Genomic DNA, 20,957 nt, shown 5'->3' with positions numbered 1-20,957 from the left:
GGCAGGAGAGCTTGTTAAAGCAATCTTTCCTGCCTCCACGTCTGCCACACAGCTCTGCTTCCGAATCCTCTGCTGCTGCCCATGTGCTGCTCATGGGTGATTGGTGCAGGCACAGAGGGAAACAGACTAGGGGAAAAACATGTAAGAAACACAAAAGGTTTTTTTTGTTTCCATCCTCATCAGTTCAGCAGTCTGGTTCATTGTGCACCTGCACAAATATTTATGCTAACACAGCATAAGGATGGGAATAACATGTAGCAGGGAACCAAGAGGCTTAAGTAGTCCTGACAGCACAAAACCACAGGATGGAAAGAGGGACTGTCCACCTTTCTCACAGAGCAGCATGTTCACACTGGGCATCATGGTACAGTTCCCCTCAGTATTAATGGCATCATTTACTCCTGTCCAGGAGAAGTGAATGCAGAAAGTCATAAAAGATTCTGACCCATCCACAAGCCATCCAGCATGGTGCAGTGATGGGCCCTTGCTTCCATTCCACCCTACCTTTCCTGATTCCCATCAGCCTGTGTCAGTGGCACACAGTCCGCACCACCTCCAAGACATAATTTATCTATTCCTTTGAGAGGCACAGATGGGACCCAGCACACATGCACACCTTTCCCTCTGTCCTTCCTGCTAGCACAGAGGATGGAGGAAAGGGGAGGAATGCAGCCATGCCAGGGACACCACAGTCAGAGCCCTGTGTTGCTAGCACCAAAGCTTGCACATTGTCCAGCTTATCTTCCAAAAGTCACCATGCCACCAGCCAATGAATGGTACCCTTGAGCTAGCTCAGTATTAAATCAGGTGAGGCTGGTAAGAGGTATTCAGTTCAATGGGACTTAGAGGAAAAAAAAACACACATGAAGGTGCACATTGGCTATGTTACATTAATATAAAAACGCAGAAAAATAGCTTCTCTTGTATACTTGTCAATGTCAGAAGAATATTTTATAAGAGAAAAAAAGAGTTTCTAGAAAACCATGCTGTTGCACTGTTCTGAAGGGTATGAAAATAATCTTCATTTTTTGGGCAAACTGCAAAGTGCCTGGACACTGAGAAAGAAAAATGTCACAGCCTGAAGCCTGTTGAGCTGAGCTGAAAGGGAGGTCTTGGCCCCCCATCTGCTTATCTGAGGTGTTCCTAACGTTCCTTTCATTGATGCAGAAACCAGGCAGTCACGGACAGTGGTATCAATCGTTGCTAAGTCAGCTGAAAATGAAACTTGACAAGAAAACAAACAAAGAAACAACAAAACCAGCCACAATGAAAACATTCCAAAACCACAAAAGTCTTCTCTCAATCCAGTGATCAAATCCTCCTGCCCAGTGGGGGAGAGGGGTGGGTTGTAAACTGGGACACAACTATCTCATATTTATATGACTCTATTCAAAGGACCATTTCTAATAAACACTTTATTTGTATGATTTATGTAAACAGTTTCAAGTACAACAGAAAGACAACTACATTCTAACCATAAGCACAGCACAGCAAAACTGTTGAGAAATCCTTGCAGATACTCAAGTTCCCCTGTCACGGAGGGGACAGGACAGGTCACACCTGCAGCAGCACTGGGGCAGTGCTTGTTGGGGCTCCTGGTGTTCACCAGGATGTGTGCTGCATTCTGGAGCTGTGCTCCCCAACACCAGAGCCAGACACCCAGCACCCACAGCGGGGCTGCCCTGCCCACACTGCAGTCTCAACACGCCTCTGTGTGTGTTAGCAACTTCTCCCATCACGGACAACAAACTGATGGCACAGGAGCTCCAAAGGGTGCTCCTGCAGGACTGCATATTAAAGCTGTGAATGAATGTCTGCCAGCTGCAGCTCCTTTCTGGAGTAGGGCACTGGTGTCACATTCACTTGTCCAAGCAAAGTGGCGGTAACTTCTGGTCATCAAACCTTCTAAGCCATTAATTTATCAAGATTAAAGTCTATTAACCAGAACCCAAAAGATTAAGCTTGAATTATGCATAAAAAAGATTTGAACATTTTAAAACATATTCTAACATGTTATGCTTTTAGCAATAATTACATTATAAGACATGTGTTTGACACTTATTTTCTAGTGTTCAAAAATATTTCAGTTGCTAGCTCTTTGCCATCTGTTTCCCATCATTATTTCATTAAAATAGTTTTCATCTCCCTTATAGTAGAAGAGCAAGACTGCTTTCTATGTGACTGGATTACCATCTCCCTTACTTAACCAGAACCATTCCAGTAATTTTTTTCCATTTATTTTTTGAAGAGGCATATGTACCTCCTCCAAACTCCACCCAGCAAGGACTAACAAAGCAAGCTTGTTAAAACCAGCCAAATACATCTCCTTCTCTCCACCTGTCAAAAACACTTCTCCAAAGTCTCTGAGGAAGCTAAATCAAATAACTCATCTGCTGCAATAAGCATGGAGATTTTCCTCCCTGAAAGGTAAAGCTCACACTTGAATACACCTTGGATGAAAACCAAGGTCCAATGTACAAGCTGTACCTTACACCACACAAAACACCATTCCCAGGCAAAATACTAGAGCTCAACAGCTTACACTGCTGTGAGTACCTGTGCAGGGGCAAAGTTGCCCACATACAAGGAAGAGGTGGTTTCTGAGCAGTTATCAGGAGCAAGTGCAATAATTCTTACCTGGAAAATGCTGTTTGCAGCTGCTCACCGATTTGTCAGCACACACGCTGCTCTCACCTCATGATTTATGATGCTCTCTCCAGCACTGAGACTTCTATTACTGTCCTCGTTTATTGCCTGCAGCTGTCATTCTCACCAACAATTCTACAGTTGTTTGTAGGTGAGGTATCAAAGGTATTTAGTGTGCACCTAGAGACGTAATTTTAATCACACCTACTCACAGGCAATATTTAAATGTTAGAACAACTGCACAGAGTGCAGCAATTAATGTGAACTTGACCAACCAAAATTATGATAGCCAGAAACGTTTACTCATAAATGCCTCAAAAGGATGGATGTCCAACAGGCCTGTGAACACCTGCTGATTTGTAAATGAAGATAAAAATAGTACCCATAGATCACAAAGCCTTCCGACGGGTATTTGAATACACAATAAATATTAACACAAGTTCAGCAATTTCACTTTCCGTGGCCAAAATGTTGCTATGACAGTAAATGCAGCTACATCTTTCTCACCACTTATTTTCCTCGGCTAGCTATCTCCCCCTTAAACTAGTCAGGTTTTCCAGCATCTTCTCAAAAGCTGCTGAATCTGCCCAGTTTAGAATAATGACAGTGGAAGGGGAAAAATTTTTACATCCAAAACTTTCACTTTTAGAGATCTCAGCATTTTCTAGACATGGAAATTTGCAAATCAGGAGTTCTGACCCACTGCAGTCCTTACTTAACCTTTTTTGAAGCCACAAGTTGCTCCATGATTTGAAAAACATGCGAGCAGTGTTACTAAGTGTGAGTACCAACAGCACTACCCTGTTTTGAGAAAGGGTGGCAAACACCCTCCATGGGTGAATTGGACCTACCACAACCTAACACGGCATGGAAATGCAGCAGAAAGTGAGAAACAAGTCCTGGAGCTAAGCCTAATAGTACTGCCATGTGTACTCTAAAGCTCCAACTCCTTAAGTGAACCAATTATAACAGCATCTCTGTCCATTTAATTGAGTTTCTAGTGCTTGTGAGCCAAGATGAAACCTGAAAATATGGACCCTAAACCAAAGGCAGACTTTGCAAAAGAATTCAAGCTTATTATTACTAAAAATTATTTTATATGCCTGGATTCTAACGGCTGAATATTTTAAGGCTGGCAATCTTAAATTAGTCTGATCATTAGTCTAAGCACCAAAATCCACTTCCTGTATTGAAAGTTGTTTTATTGAAGACTAACCACACTGCATAGCTTGAAAATGGTACTCAAGGCAAAAACAATTGTGAATTTACAACCAAAAGGTAGCCTGAAGGCCATCACTGTCACAGTCAAGCTTGACTTATAGCTGAACAGATAGTGTCAAAATATCAACTACAAATTAAACACAACTCTGAAGTAGAAAAAAGTGATGGTTTTACATTATGGTGATAACCTACCAAAGAAGCTCTGGTGTTTGTAAGTTGTTAATACTTGCAATGGAGATATTGAGTGATTCTATTACATCCCCATGCTCCAGTCTCTTCAGCCAAGATGATGGGGTCACATTGACAGAGTTGTGCAGAAGATGCACTCATTAATTGTGAGCCCACATTAGACCATGAGTGGGTGTGCAACAGTCTCCTTTCAGGTTAAGGAATAAAATCTATGTGTATAAAGAACACTAATTGTAGCACATTTCAGAGCTCATAAATCTTTTAGTTATTTAAGTCCACAATATACCATTTGTTTCCCATAACATTTATTAGGAAAATAGATCAGAGTTGATTATATATGCCTCATTAGGAAAAAAATTCCACCATGAAAAAACTGACTTTACCTGTATTTTTAAACTTAAGGCAGCTGAGAGGTCATTTAAGCTATAATTTTCTTAGATTCAAACACAGATACACATTCTATCTTCAGATGGTGTCTCTAGGATCTGATCACTCAAGCATGTGTATGATTCTTCACTGACAAACCACCTGACTCCTCTACTTGTGCAACTTGCATTACTCATAAGAAATCCTTGGCAGAGGCAGACCAACATATGTTAATTACTGGGCTGCATTATAATAGGTCTGACATCTTGTTTCTCATCCAGGGTTTAAAATAAAAGGAAACAACAGTCTCTTTCAATACAAAAGTACATATTTTTGCATCTCAGGCTAAAAATATCCTATGTTAAAAACACAAATAGATCAACTGCCAAAGAACCCCTGCCTCTTCAGTGTTCCTTTGGGAGTTTAGCCTTATTAAACAATGAAGGAAAGCAAAGAGGTTGGTGTATATGTATTCACCTTTCATTTACTACAAAATATTCCTAAATTGGGTGCAACTGGTAAAATGGGAGCTTGACTCACAAATATTTTTTCTTGTATTAACAGTTTCTCAGATAATGCTGGCTGCCAGTTTCTTCAGCAAAATAAGGTAAAAATTCATGAACACTGAAGATGAACATAACTAGAGCAAAATACATACCTTAAAATATTTTTTATTTTTCATACATCAGGAGATACGTACTATTTCTTTATTTTATTATTTAACATGCTGGGATATTGCTAGGACAAGATGTTGGCAACATTACAAGTATTTTTGATATACATTTTCCTTTATTGAGAAAAAGATACTGAGGGCCATAGCTGCAATTTCAGAAAACGGAGTAAGACATGCTGTTTCTTCTTGGATGACCAAATTGAAATTTTTAAATCTGAATTTCAAATTGCGTATCACCATATAATCGCTAGAAACACATGAAGTTTCGTTTAAATTTTCAAAACACTATTATTCCAAAACTAGGCACTGGTACCAGATTTTCTTTCACAAAAAGTGTTGCAAAAAAGTTTATGCATTGAATGATTTATACAAGCATTTAGGATGGAAAACCTTTAAGAATACACTGAAAACGCTGCCTCGGAAGTCTGGGGGTTTTCCCCAAAGTAATGAAACAAGCCTATCACACAGCTATGACCAGGAACCTGCTGGGTATCCATGCTCCCCTCCCAGCCCAGCCCAGCCCGGGTGCTGCGCCGAGGCAGCGCCGGTCCCGGTCCCTCTCCCCAAGGCAGAGCGCCAGCCAGGCGGCTCCAGCCAGGAGCAGACAGATGGTGGCCAATAAGGAAACCATCACAGCGTCTTAGTCACCATGGCACAGCCCGGGCACCACACAATAGCAGCCTGCCTGTCACCGACTTTATCCTCCTCTCAGCTCGTTAATGTGTTTACCTGCATGTGCCCGGTGCTCCCAGCTCTGGGCACACAGACACCCAGCTGGAGCTGTCCTGGGTGAACCACCCCAGGCATGGGGCTTACAAGGACCCATCACAGCCTATCAGAGAGCTAAAGGCAGGTATCCAAAGGTTACAAAACGCTGCCTTAAATGCAGCATGCCAACCACCACTCTGAGGGAGAAGCTATGCTCTAGAGTAGCTAAGAGGAAACATACCAAAGTCTTAAAAATAGATGTTCCAAGTGCCAATTACTTAACAAAAGAAACATCAACAGATGAATCCTAAATTTTCAGCATTTTTTTGTATATATTTGGGGATAAAACAACCTTACTTAAGGATAAGAGAAGCAGCACGACCCTGATTTTAAGGCACTCATTTGTTTCCCCCCAGCCAGTTCCTCAGAGCTCCACTCTGAACCCTCCAGCAGCAGCCACTGCTGCCACCTCTGCCTTTTCCTTCTCTCCCCTGCAGATCCTACACCTCTCAGATGCTTCTCAACTGGTTCCTTTACAAAAGAGCAATCTGCCACGAATACAGGTAGAATAAAAATGATTGCAAATATTTTCAGAGCCCTTTTTACTCAAAAAAGCTCTGAAGTGCTAACCATGCACAGCACTGCCCTTTGCCAGAAAGAACCACGGGCCTCACCCAGGCCTGAGCAGCACCAAGCACCATCTGCTCTGTGCCCCAGGGGGCCTTTCCACTCTCCCGACCTGCACAGCTCCAGCCACTGGCACTGGAATCCAGCAGCTCTGCTCTCCCTGCCGCACAGACTTTGAGGACACAGCAATTGCATGTGGATGTTTTAAAATATTTATCTCCTGTCCTGTTGCTGATCGCTTCTGAAGTATAAGCCATCTCCAAATGGCCATCCCTTGGGCATACACAAGGATCACTCAGAATGCAAGGACTGGTCTCCAAAGCAAGCATTTATAATGCTCACACAAGTCCAAGTATGGCATCTTTCATATCTAAACTGTACCTTTGCTAAACACCAGGTCTAAGTATTTGTTATTGGCAAACATTGCAAAGGTTCCCCGGGATTCTTTCTGTACCCTGTCTCTTGCTGGTCACCAACAGCTGGTGTTTTACTTGTCTTCTGCTAACAAATAACGCAAGGCCAAATGAAACTGACTCCTGAGTTACACATAAACAAGCACGTGCCCGCTGCAGAGGTGGGACGTTGTTTAGTGCAGTTTGAAGCCCTCCTGGGGATCCAGCTTCCCGCACAACTCCTGTCTGCCTGCTGCCACAGAGCCTGGAGCAGCAGGACCACAGAGCCCCCCCAGTTTCTCCCTCCTTCCAGTGGCACCTCCGAGCATCTGGGACTGGGGGGGTGAAAGCCAGGGCTGAGCAGTGCTGAGCGTGCCCTTCCTCTGCAAGGGCTTCCCACAGCCACACAAATTGCTGTGGCAGAGGCAGGTTCAGAGCCAGCCACGCACCCGAGCGAAGCAGAGGGCAAATGACTGAGAAAGGACATAGCTCCCACACGCTCATATTGCCAAAAAGCTGCAGGAAGAAGATGGGAGCCCAAGTGTTTTAACTTGCAAGGCTGATTTAACGAAGTCTGAGAGGGCTCTGCTAGTGACCCAAAATAACTTCTCCTTACATAATACTGTTATGATTTTAATGTGAGAGATGTCAGAGTATTACAGTGCCAAAAGCCAAAGCTACGCATTCATTTGGAAAGCTACTAGGCGCCCATCTCTAATGGTATCTAATTCCAGCTGGACTGCTTTTTAAAACAGTGATGTACATTTCTGGAGAAATTTCACACTTGAGAGAACAAGCAAAGACTCAAATACAGTTCCTGTAACAAGCATCTAAAAGCAGGACTGACAGCTGCTCTAAGTCTCACCAGGTGAGACATATCAGAGTGGATACCTCAGAATCAAAAAGTGATTCGTGAATGGGATCAATTTGAACACTAGTTTGTAGAGAAACAGCTTTGACAGCACAACACACATTGAAGTCACCTTTTCAGTAACAGAACTACCATCCACATCTGCACATAAATGCCCACTGCAACTCAGCATCCTTGTTTTCTGTGAAACAGAAAGGTAAGGTTTTGTGGTTTTGTAAAGCACCTAAAGGACAGTGAACTGAGTGTACAGAAAGTACGATCACAAAAGCATGTACAAGATGACAGTTCACTGGCCTGACATCTCTTAGAACAATAACTCCAGTTAAAAAAAAAGAAGTTTAATTAAATGTAAAGTGAATCAACCTGTGCTAGGTGGAGAAGAGAAGCTTTACTTGAAAAGGCTTGGGGAAAGACTTGGGTTGCTTTAAGGGAGACCTAAGCATAAGCTGTATAACAGCTGTAAAGAAGTTAACTTCTGTGATCTCACTGCTGGGAAAAGAGTTATAAGCATTAAACAAACAGAATTTACAAGAAGGACACTAAGAGACAGGGTAGACTGCCTGACAACCATATCATTCTTCTTTTCCCCTGCAAACCTGCGGGATAATAACCACTTCTCTCTCTCATCTATGGGTAGATGCATAAACAAACTGCTTTTCCAAGAATTCAATGTCAACTCAGTCTCTAAAAGTGCTTTCTAAAGCATTTTCTTGCCCCCTTTTTTTTAGCAGGAGGTAGGGTTGGCACAGCTTGGCAGGACAGGGGAGATAATCAAGGCTCTTCCATTCAACTAAAAAGATAAAATAGTTTTAAAACTGAAGTGTAACAGTGCTTATTGTCAAAATAGTTTAGCTGCAGGAACTTGAATCTTGCAATGTATTTTAAGAAAATGCATTCTCTAAAAAAAATTTTCATGTTTATAAGGCTTCTTTTTGTCATTTACAACAGCCAAGATCTTAGAGATGTGCAACACTGAGGAAAACTAAGGCTTATGTGAAAGCAATGATACGTAAGATGTTCCTTATTTTCACACTATCTCTGGAGGCATCCCACCTTCGGGCTGCACAAACAGAAGTGCTGTTCCAACTGGGCACAGACACAGCAGGACAGCTGTTGATTAGTTTCTCTCATTTCCTCAAGAAAGTGGCTGTAGTTGGGGTGGGGGAGGTCTTGCAACTCAGGGCTCAAGCCTCTCTTCCCTGTCATTCAACTCTCTTGTGGTGGATTTTTTTCCCCTCACACATCACACTCTCACAGCTCCAAAATAACCAAGAGCAGATGGTAACCTTTGAGCTGGAGAATGCCCATCTAGCAGGCTGCTGGACAACAGTCATGTCCCAGAGAAGAGCACAGGGGAAGGGTCTGAGTTTCACACAAAATCAAAGTCATAAAAACACCTTACAAGCTTACTACGATTTCTGCCTTTGGTGAGGCAGACTCCCTCTTTGTCAGTATGAGACCAGACAATTTCCAGGGAAGCCCCATCTCAAACCTTTTGAAGCACCACCTGCCCCACAGTGCCAGCCTCAGCACTGCCCTGCACTTTTCCCTCACCCCACAGTGCCCTTATTTACACAATAAACCAGTATTAAATCAGTTCATCTGTTTCCAGAATGGGTGTTCAAAAATACAAGAAGAGAAACCTGCACTGCAGAATTCACTGATGGAGATACAGAGGTGTGTATTTCAGAGCAGACCAAAAGACTGCACTGTTCTCAGAGGGAATCAGGAATGCAGCCAAGAAACAAACAGATACACATCAAGGGAACAGTTTTTGCTACTAAATGGCCAATTGAAGCCCCTACTATTCTGTCATATATCTATGTCACTGCAGTCCCAATAAATAATGCTTTCTGATTAGTTATGAGACTATCTAGAAATCTCTAAGACAGATACTGTTCACTGTGCCAGCCAGTCAGTCATCAGAGCCCTCAAGTCTCAAAGGAATGAAAAACTACTACATGAATCCAAAAGACAACACAAACTTGTTGTAAAGGTATTGCTTTCTCTCTTACTCCTCAAATATGTTTTTACCTAATCAGCAAAGATGACAAATGGTATTTCACAACACAAAGAGCTGCCATACAAATGAGGCAGTTTCCCCACATTTGTGCATTTGATCAAGCAGTCAGTATTCTCTAGTTAATGTTATCTGGACCAAGCTGACTACTGAACTAAATCACCAGAAGAACTGACCAGTTACCAGGCAAAGAGTTGAGAACACGAGAATAAATAAGATTTGAAGAACACCCAAATAAAGACAACCATCTCCATACTAGTTTTGCGTGACATTATTAGATGCTTCACTTTTGTGGCTTTCATTCTCATGCTATCGCTGACAACACATATGTATTATCTACACGTTAGAGTTGTTCCCCTTTCTAGTCAGGCCCACAGCAGTGCCGCTTTTCCCTGGAAATACAAAAGGCTTACAGCAACCACAGTCCCTCTGTGCCCACAGCCAATACTGACTGCCAAAAACTGGTATACAGCCCTACAGGAAGAGGATAACACAACTGGCTTTGGACCAGGCAGCTGGACCATCGCCTGGGTAGGTTTCACAGGTCTGAAGGAGGGTGTCTTAGCACGAGGACATGAGTTATAAATCAGGTCTTCACCATCCACTGACATAAGCCAGGACAAACAAGCAAACGTAAAATTAATAAGAAACCTCTCATATAGACTAGCAATGAGCAGCAGAGGTAATACAAACTCGCACTTTTATGAAATTTGCACAGGTTTGTAGCACTGTGCATATAAATGGGTTTTTGAGCAATTTCTTTCCCTCCCTCCTGCTGCCTGGTATGGAGCCAGGAGCTTTCCAGCTTCACTTTGGGAATCAAGTCAAAGCTGGTCTGCAGAGTCAAAACAAACCCTGGATTACTAACCAGGGCTATGCTTCCCACATTTATGTCAATGGAATGTTACTGTGATAGTTTGTATGTCACTACCCCAATATTAGTACACTAAACAAAATACAAAACAGCTTGATCTATAGAATTCTCCACGCAAAGAACAGAAATCCCTTCCCAAGCTCAGATACTTCACTAAATACTAAAACTTATTTTAAAATGCATCAACCACTATCATCATCTTACTGCAGGGTTCCATACTGTTGTCTCCCTATCACAAAAGTTCCATACCGTCTTGGTGTTTCTCGTGGGCAGCTCCTCAGAGCACGGACTCTTCTTCACAAAGCAGCCACTAACTCCACCTCCCCTCTCACCCAGCCACCCCACTCTTTTATAGCATATTCTTCTCACTGGTTACAGCTGTGGCCTGTTAAAGTCAGGCCTGCTCCTAATCTTTGCTAATTGGCCCAGCTGCAACTCCTTAGGGGTAAGAGTACTTTCTACACTATCTTTATATTCTTATATTCTATCCCGCTACAAACCACAAGATTTCTTGGATGTTACACCATTCACTACAGGAGTAAAAATTACTTCCCTGTCCTCTGCTACAGAACTAAAATGTATAAACAACTGAAGGAAACTACAGGTGCTCCAGAATGAGTGATCACCTATGTGAGCCTTCAGAAGGGCAAGTTCTTTTAAGAATGAGTCATTCACTGTGGAGTAACTTAATTTCTATTGACACAGGAGAAATTAGGTTGAAAGTGATTTTGTCTGTCTAAGAACAACTTTGTTTTTTTTACTGGATACCTAATACTCATAGAAATCTGCCCTGCTCCATAAGGGAAGGGCAGAGCACTGTACTGAAGCCAGGAAACTTCATCTTTGCAGGCAATGTAGACTTCAGTGTATCTTAAATTATTAGAACCAAAAATAACATGTAACAAGTGTAAGGCCATCTCCTACTCTCATAATACACTACTGCCTCCAACAGTCTAGCTGTGGAGATCCATTACAACTCATTACCTGGACATTTCCCTAGCAGCTTATATTCTCTTTAAAATATTCTAACTTTAGCCAAGCTGAATATTAATGATCACGTGAAACCCAATGGAAGTGAAAAACTGAAAATTGCTACATAAGAATTTTCTGCTTTATACTAAGAAGGAGGGAGGACGAAATCAATACGGCAAAACAACCTTTTAAGCCGAAGACACCATTTTAAAGCTGAAAATATTTCTAATACCACGGACAGCCTCAACTTGTCATCAGCAGGCTTACATACACTTGGAGTGAAGATGTGAATTGAGTGTAAGGAAAACATACAATATCTGAGCAGGAGGTCTATCTGTGGTGGTTCTATATTGATGTTTTGCTTACTGTGTTTTCCCATAAAACACACCTAAATGGATCAAGAAGGCTTGTGCTGCTTGTCCTACAACAGACACTTGACAGGAACAAACACGAACCAACATAAACTCTTCAGCAATATTCTCGCTGCTTTGCTGTAATACAGGATAGAATTTCACAAAAATTGGTCTAACTAGGAGTGAACAAATTAGCCAATTGCATAGTGGTCAAATTTGCTACCACAAGCATTAACTGCAGTCCTACTTATTTATGAGAAACAGGCTTCCCAGGTAAAGCCATAACAAGCCAAGCTCACGCCTCCTGCAGCATTTGATCACCCACGTTGTTAGAGCAGCACAGCAGGCACCACGAGTTCCTGGCCAGCCACTACCTCCATTTCTCATAGTCACATTATCTTCTGTGGGACTGCAAAAAGGCTGGATCCCTGTTGTTCTGAAACCTATCAATAACATTGGGGAAGGCAAAAGGAATTCCAATTCTTTCTCCTTTCCCAGATCTATTTTTCTTCCTTTTCAGAAGAGAAACCCCAAGCTGCTAGTAGAAACAGTAAGTTGCTAAAAACCTGCCAACATTGTCTCCAACTATAGTATCAATGATGTAACTGCCATCCATGAGGGTTTGGGGCGCTGGTTTGGTTCTGCTTTTGCCTTTTTTCCCCCCCCAACAGAAAACCTTTGGAGCCCATAAAAGTGGAAGAGATCTGGGGCAAAGGGCAAGCAACTCCCAAGAAAAGTTATGAATGGAACTATGCTACAGAGAGCCTTGCCTTTCCACTCCTTGTACAGGAGAAATCATTCAGATGTTGCAAAAACTGATCCATTATCTTTTGTGGGTTTCTTCAAATAATCTAAAAACAGAATTGTACGCCATACTAAGATTGCAGATTTATTTCATCCCAGAGAGTACAAAACATTCTCTGTACATATACACAGCAACTGACTTCTTTCCTGAAACAAAGTTTTCATTGATCCTTTGCCACAGACTCAATTATTGTTTCTAATCATGATCAACGTTTATTTAAGGTATTATGAACTGTAAACAATGCAAACAATAAAAGCATCTGTCCACGTTGACATGAATGTAATTGGCAGGTTAGATACCTATATCAACTGGTCCCAAAGGTGTTCTTCTTAAATTCAGAAAGCCCAAAGTAAATTTAAATTACAATTTACAGAATAATCTTGAAATCAGCCACTTTTCAAGGTAGTGTTATCTTGTGTAGATAAAACTCACAATCTGTCAATTCAATCCCAGGAAATTCTTCATTGTTTTAAAATATAATCCTAAAGACGTTTTTTAAAGCTTCTTTCTTTTTTTAAAACAGTGGATTATGCAAAATTCCTCGTCCTCCTTGCAACTATGGGGAAAAATAATCTTTCTCTTGTAATGTAGCAATTATAGATACATATGTAAGAAGAGCAAAAATCAAGGCACTTTGAAACAACACTTAAAAAGATTAAAAAAATACTTGAGTATGGGATATTTAAGGGATTTCAAGTCAGCTTTTCCATAGCCTCACTGTAAAAATAAGCGACCTTTTCCTTCTCCTCTTCCCCACCCAAACTCTGAGGAAACCGGCCACCAAATGCACTCAGCTAGCCTCAAAGTCACACGTGCTCCACTGCAGATCTTGCTTTCAATGTCTCTTTTGTTTGATGGCTGGTGTTTCAACATCCTCAGCTTGGAACAGAGAAAGGTCAGAGCAAGTCTTCTGGCATTCACAAACCTGCACCAGGCCCCGCCAAGAGAAGATTGATGCCATAGTACATTTTCCCCGGTCAAGAGAAGGAAGTGAAGCTCTGAATCCACGACCAACCATGTTCGTCAGAGGGATTTGTTTTCCAAAGGTGTTTAGCTTTGCTACATTCCTTTGTGAAACTTTTCTGCTGGTGCTAGTAATATTTTTCAGTTACCCTCTGTACCATGTTACAGTCCCAGTATCGTAACCTGAACACGTTCCCACCAGTAAATCGTTTTAGCCATACATTCCAGCATACAGCCTTTTTTTTTAATTCCCCTCCAGATTTTGCTTCACCCCTACATTGCCCTCCCACCTGCTGCCCTCACCTTTTTTCCCTTGTGTGGGGAGGAGAGGCTGCATTAAACTTCCAGTGTGCAAGGCCAAGGTCCGTTTCACAGCCAGAGAGAAGCTGTTGCTAAAGATTCCTTAAAAGCTTTGGCACTTCACGGCAGTTGGAACTACTCAACCAGAGCTGGGAGCCAAAGCTTTGCCACAGCATTAATGGGCTTTTGCCCTTTTAAATTTTATAAGCCTGTCGCCTTTCTGATGCGCGCAGTTTTATTCAGAGCCCTAAATGGCCATTTCATAGTTAAAAGAAAGCTTGCATAGGTAGCACCCTAAAACTACCCCAGGTCATTCATCACCCCAGCACTCCTACTGTCTCTTAGGAAACCTTTGATAGAGCATTTGTTCAGGCTGCCAAGTTAAATCCTCTTCTCTCGTGTCAATGCATTGAAAAAAGCAGTCAGAACACCAGCTTCACTCAGGCCTGCTGAAGTAAATGGAGAAAACCAATTCCTCTGGCACTACAGAGCCATTAAGCCGTTTGCAGATTATTAACTGAAGCACAAAAATACACACGGCGCACAATCGGACGACAGAGCAGAGCTATGCCTTGAGTTTGCTTGGCTCTCGATAAACTGACGATACAGCCGCAATTTGCACCGAGTCGTGCAGCTGCCGGGCTGGCGAGCGGGACCCCGGCAACCCCAGACAAAAGCGGCGATGCGGGGTCCCGCTGCCACGGCCAGGCAGGTTCCACCTTCAGCAGGGACGGCGGCGGGGGCTGCGCTCCAAGGGGCACCCCCGAGGCGCCGCCCCGCGTCTCTCATCGCAGCCTCCGAGGCGGCACCGAAATTAAACTTTGCACGTGCAAAACAAAGTTTACAGTCTAAAACCCCGATTATAGTAACAACTTCCTCCCCCTGTCTCAGGCTGCCGTGCTCCTTCCCCGCTACCGCGCCAGCCCAGAATGCTATCCCGAGCCCCGCGGGGGGGTGGGGGGGACAAGAGCGTGGCTGGATGGCTCCTATTTTTATGTTTACATTCCTGAAGTGTCTTTTAACTGGCTGCCATTCTCCCTCTCCCCGCGAGCAGCTCCGCCGGCCGCCCCTGGAAGCGCTTCCCCCGCTCCCCTCGCACAAAGGCGGGCGAGCTCCGGCCGGGTCGGGCCGGGCAGGGCACCCCCGGCCCGGTGCCCCCGCGCCCCCTCCCCTCCGCCCGGCGGCTTCCTGGACAGATGCACGGGGGGAGGGAGGGGGGCTGCTCCTTCCTCCTGCCTGGCCAGAGAGGCCCAGGTCCCAACTGGCTCTCAAAACCCAGACGCAAGGAATTTACACCCAGGCAAGCTTCCCGGAGCCCCGAGAACGGGCGCAAGCTCCCCCCCGCGTCTCCCGAGCCCCGCACGGGCGGCCGGGCACGCACGCCCCGAGCCGCAGCCCCGGCCCCGCTGCGGGGCTCCTGCCCGCCCCGACGGCGCTCGCCCCGGCCGGGGGCAGCCGCCGCCCCGGTCCCCGCAGCCCCCTTTGTGCTTGCGGCGGCTCCGGCGCCCGCCCGCCTCCCGCCGCGGCTGCTCCAAGTTCGCCCCGGGCCGGGTCCCCCCGCGACCCCGCGGCCGGCCCGGGAAGGGCATTGCCCGGGAGAGCCGCTTCCCCGCCGCCGGGCCCGGCTCCGCCGCTGCTCGCTCGCCCCGCGCCCTCGGCGGGGACAGTCTGCCCCTTTAAGAAGTCTCCACACATTTTCTCCCCTTGCAGAATAAATATGTTGTTGTTTTCTTTTTTTTTTTTCCTCCCTGTACACCTTTTTCCCCAGCGTGGCCGCTCCATTGTTTCTGCTCCGCCGAGACGCAACCCCTGCCCGGCCGCGAACGGGGAGGTGCGAGCAGGGAGCGCAAATAGACGCGAAACTTACCTACGGATTGCAAAGCAGCCTTGCAGCAGCAAAATAATAAGGAAGAAGGCAGGCAAAATCCTCTTTCCCAACTGATTTGCAGCTCTACTCGGGTATTTTTAAATATATAATTTTGTTTATTCCCCTCCTTTCTTCCTCTCCCCCTGCTTTCTTTTTTCTTCCTTCCCCCCCCTTTTTTTCCCTTTGCCCACAGACAGTGAAAAGGAGCTCAATGTTAGTGGGTGAGTAAGTGAATCAACTAGCAGAGAGCACAGCAAGTTGAAGTGTCAAATTACATTGGCTATTCTATTACCAAAGGGCCATGCTTTGTGGCTGCTGGCAAAATCTGTCCCAGATTCCTATCTGAAAGGGAGCTGCCTCCTACAGGGATGTTCTTCCCTTCGCCCTCTCCCTTCCCCTCTCCCCCCGCAACACACACACACCCCCCAAATCACACCAAGTTAAAAATCTTAGATACGAGTTAAAATACAAATATTGTCTTACAGTGTCTTTTAAGGCGGGGACTCTCGTTTTAGTCGTCCTGAATACCAAGCACTCGGAAACCCTTCCACTCTGGAAACTGAAAGCTGGAGAATATGTATACTCCCTTCGGTGTTTTTGTATTATTAAATAGGGGAAAACCACCCTGGACCCAACACACTCTCAAGCATGAGGTGTCTCCGTCTCTGTCGTCTTCACGAGAGAATTTTTACGGGCATGGAAGGAACTACCGGGCGGGCAGGGGGATTACACGGGAACGCCGAGACATCCTGCTGCTCCGTTATTGCACTTTAGCCCCCCACCCCCTTCCATTTATCGCCACCACCCCCACCCTCGGGGCCGCTGTTATTTTCAGAGCCCGGAGCTCCCGCCACCCAGGTAGGAGCGGGGTTCTCCCGGGGGTCCCCGCTCAGCCGGGGAAGCCGGGCGGGCGGCGGTGCCCGGCGGGGCGGGCCCGGGAGGCGGCCCCGCCGCGGGGGGGGCGGTCAGGGGCTGGGGCCCCCCCGCCGCCCGGAGCGCGGCCCCCGGCGCTAACAATAGGGCGTGTTTTGTGCTGTTTTTCTTCCCCTGCGCTCCTTAGGAAATCCAGCCCGATTTCCAGGGAGAAAATAAGAAGAAACCGTCCTTGTCTGACGAGCCCCAATCTGCTAAAAAACATCTCCCTCGACTTCTCTTCCCCTTGATAAAACACTTCCAGGACAATCAATATTTTATGATGAGTTGTTAATAAGCCTAATATATTCATCCCTGCTCCAACGGGGCTTGTTAGATTATGCAATTAAGATAAGCAATTTAAACAGCACTGTGTAGCTTCTCGCTGGTCACATTCGTCTTGTTGTTGGAGGAGGAGAACGATCGGGACTGTAAAGGGATGTCGGATCGCTCGGGGAACGGGGAAGATTGTCTAATTTTTTCATATTTTTTTCAGCTGCGTGCAGGCGGAACGGAGCGCTCCTGCCGCTCTGCGCGCCGCTCCCCCCGCGGGGCTGCCCCGGTACCCGCCGCTGGCCGCGCCGATCTGGTCGGGGCTACGCCAACCCCCAGGCAGGGCCCCCGGTGCGGCCCCCGCCTGGCTCATTTACGCCTTCGTGGCTTGCCCAGATAAAAGACCCCTCTTCCTGCCCTTCTCCCTGTGCCTCCGGCCGCCCCCCGAGCGCCTCGGGGCGCGGGGGTCCCTGCGGACGCTGCGCCCGCCCCCAGCGCGGAGCCAGAGCGGCGGCCGCCAGGCCCGGCAGCGCCGCGGGGGGAGCCCCGGGCGGGCAGAGCCCCGGCGGGGACGGGCAGCCGGTGGCGGGCGGCGCGTCCCGCCGCTCCGGCGCGCTCCGGCTCCGCGTTTTGCGAGCGGCCGCGGTGTCAGCCGGGGAGCGCCGAATAACAAAGACAAGTTTGAGAGCAGCCGCCGCCGCCGCACAGGCTGCGGTGACGTCAGGGAACAATGCCGCTGCCAGCCCGCCCGCCCGCCGCCCCTTAAAGGCGCACGGGGCTCTGCCGGGGGCCCCGCCGCCGGCCCGGGGGATGGAAGGGACGGGGTGCCTGTGCTGGGCCCCCCGCCCTGCAGCCCCCGGCCGCCGCCGGGTCCCTCCGGCATTGCCCGCCCGGACTGGGAGCGGAGCAGATTGTCCGTCTCACGGCTCCTTCCCTCCCTCCCTCCCTCGCCGTGCCCCGCGCGGCCTCCGCCGCCCTACTCGCTGCCTTCAGCTGCCCGGAAGAACCGGCGGCCGCCGGGGCGGGCCGGGCCGCGCTCCCCGCGGCGCTGCGGGGCTGGGCGGGCCGCGCTCCGGGCAGCGCGGCCTAAGGGCCCTCTGCCCTGCCCGCGCGTACGAGCCCCGGGTTTTCGCCAGAGTCCGGCACCTCGGGGGCCAGAACCTGAGCGCTGCCAGCCACTTCGGCTTCTGCTCCCGCAGTGACCCTCGCTGCCCCTGTCACGGTGCGCTGCTCTCCTCCCCGAGCCACACCGGCCCCGTGACTGTAACCTGTTGTCCCCAGGCTTAAGCAGTCAGTGCAGCCCATTTCATTCCTGCGCAGCATTAGATGTCTCATCAAAACAGGCACAGAAAAAGCCCAGCCTTTTAGGTAACCAAAAAGGGCACTGTAGCAATACGGTAATCTCCTGATCATCAAGCACATCAGGGCATCATACCTTAAGAATTCATTTGCAATTAATACCTTTTTAAGGCATCAAATTTAATATCTTTTTAAGGTGCCAAAACTTCTGTCTTGGGCATGGGCAAAGTCAAAGTAGTAGGTTTTGGTGCTTTATTGCTTGAAACCATCATACAGAAATAGAATATTAGAAAATTAAATCTTTGTGCAGCAGCACCGTTACAAGATTACAGGGCCTGTCCATTATATTTAAGCACATGCCACTGATACCATCCAGGCTGAAAACAAATTGGTAAACACACATTTACTTGTTCAAGCTTTTTGTAGTTTTCCTGCAGACTATGTTCCACATGAGCACATCATGCACGATTGACCAGCTGCATCACCCTGCCTTCTTTCAGTAACCAAGTGGCCTGATCAATACAGTATGTGGCCAGGAAAATAAAGGTCTTGCAGGAAATCATTGTAGTGATTTAGCAGGTGCCTTTGTGCCCTCTGAACCTGCCTCTGCTAAACTGGGCTTTGCCACACACTGTTCAGAGGCACCAAAGGGGTTGGAAGTGCTACCTGTTCACAGAGGAGGTGCAACCCTAGCAGCCTTTGCCACTTGCAGTCATTGGAGCTCAGCCACCCTTGCAGTGACAGCTCACGTTAAGTGGTGTCACAGCCAGATCCCAACTGCTACACCTGCCCACGCAGGGCTCTTCACTTCTACTGTGGCAGGAGACATTTCCTGTTCCCTCCATAGGATGTGATGGTCACCCATGAAGTTTTGCCAAAAGTGGTTGCAGCAGTCAGTTTATCTACTGTATTTTTGTCAGTTTGTTTGTAAATTAAATTAATTCCGTGAGGATTAGGACAACCTTAGTTTTCTCTGACCTGTGCTGATAGCATTCGTGAATTGAGAAAAGTGCCACTAATGCATGTTGATGTGCTTTTTTTCAGCCAGGGACCAGGCTAATCCACTACAAAGAACTTTTATAGCTGCTCCAATTCACTGCCAATTGCCTGCTGTGGCATAAAGGGTGGACTGGTCAGTTGGACTGAAAAAAAGAGTTAGGAGGTTACATGTGTGGCAGGGTCGCTTAGGGTATTCAGTGTTGCCCCAAGAACACCCCTCTAAACAAAGTCCTCAATTAGGCCAATCAGGCTAATTATCCAACTCAGTTGCAATGTCAGAGCAAAGCAAAAACAGTATTCACAAAATGACAAAGGATTGGGCCCTTTTTGTTTGTTCTAAGAGACCAGGCTGCTCTTCATGTTCTCGACAATTCTGAGACCAAGAGACCTTGGAACAGCTTTTGAAACAGAGGCTGCACAAGCCTCAGTGCCCGATCTGGGATCCTGGCTAAACAGCATTCTGCTGCTGCAGTAGCAAAGCCATCAGCAAGCATGCAGACAGACAGTTATCCACATTATTCTGTGCTCTGTGGTGGGCCTGTCCACAAGGGATTAGACCAGATCTGCTAACCTCATTTCTGTTATATAACCTAAGACAGATCTGAACTCTTTTCTCCAGAGGATTGTATGGTAAACCAGAATATCACCTCCCCCTAGCCCTCTTCAGCTGCAGTTCAAATTAGGTTTTGCTGCTGTCATAATTCATCCTGTACCATAATGAAAATGGAATTGATTGAGATGGCATGTAGACATTGTGTCTAGACTTACCCAGGTTACTTGTGTATACAAATTTTATCAGGTAACTGCTGTCAATGCAGCTCTTTTTGGAGCATAGGGTTTAGCACAGACCACAGAGGCCAAAAGTGGAGAGTGCATGCTTAGATCCCAAGTCCACACTGAGCTATTGAGTGCTACAGCCACTGGTAACTGAGCTCCCTAGGTTAACAGCTCACTCAAGCCAGCCCCACAAGGACTGCAGGTGTACAATATACACCAAAACTGCCTGGGATCAGTGCTGATCTCAAAATAGGCTGACATCAGCATTGCTTTTGTGGTGGCTGTTTGCTACACTCACATCCCTGGCACCACACCAGCTCATGCTCCCCAGGTACACACATTTAGAAGTCTTCTGAACCCATGGAACTATTAATCCATCAGCACAAGTCTCTGATCTGCTCCTCTGTCATAACCCATGGGTTTAGCTTGAGCAAATTCTTACTCTGATCAATAGTTGGGTTGAAGTTTAGCAAGTCTTTTTCTGATATAGCAACAGCAAAGGATGCCAGGAATACTACTGGATGGAGTAAAATTACACCTATGTGAAAGTGAGATTAACTTTCAGTGAGGCTGCAGTCAGGCTATACACATTACTCCACACACGAGAAACTGATATTATGCCCATTTTTGTCTTTTTGTTAATAGTACGGGAAGGAAAACAGGGTTTATTTGGATTCATAAATTAGAGATGAAATTACTATGCAAAGACATTAAGGAAATTTGCAGTTATGCAACTGGAGTCCTGGAGGAAAAACTAAACAACTTTACTGAGAAAAACAAGTTGAAAACAATTACAAGACATGAAGAAGAAAGTTGCTGGTGGTTTGGACTTTTTTCTTTTCACTTTTCC

The 20,957-nt window shown here is 46.3% G+C and overlaps 1 protein-coding gene across 6 annotated transcripts in view; it reads right to left on the bottom strand.

Moving 5' to 3' along the window:
- The window catches only part of ZMIZ1 (zinc finger MIZ-type containing 1), a 337,962-nt gene extending 321,460 nt beyond the window's left edge, over nucleotides 1–16,502 (bottom strand). For 5 of the 6 annotated variants that reach the window (XM_063163881.1, XM_063163886.1, XM_063163885.1 and 2 more), the window contains exon 1: nucleotides 15,848–16,000. The gene's annotated coding sequence lies outside the window, so the exon portion shown is untranslated. Of the gene's footprint in view, nucleotides 1–15,847; nucleotides 16,001–16,330 lie in introns of those variants that run through there. The other variant, XM_063163882.1, reaches the window with a different exon arrangement.
- Nucleotides 16,503–20,957: the final 4,455 nt, after the last annotated feature.

Source organism: Melospiza melodia, chromosome 9 (assembly GCF_035770615.1).
Source record: "Melospiza melodia melodia isolate bMelMel2 chromosome 9, bMelMel2.pri, whole genome shotgun sequence".
In the NCBI taxonomy this organism is placed as follows: domain Eukaryota; kingdom Metazoa; phylum Chordata; class Aves; order Passeriformes; family Passerellidae; genus Melospiza; species Melospiza melodia.
Note: the sequence above shows the minus strand (reverse complement) of the source record. Positions and strands in the feature narration are given on the sequence as shown.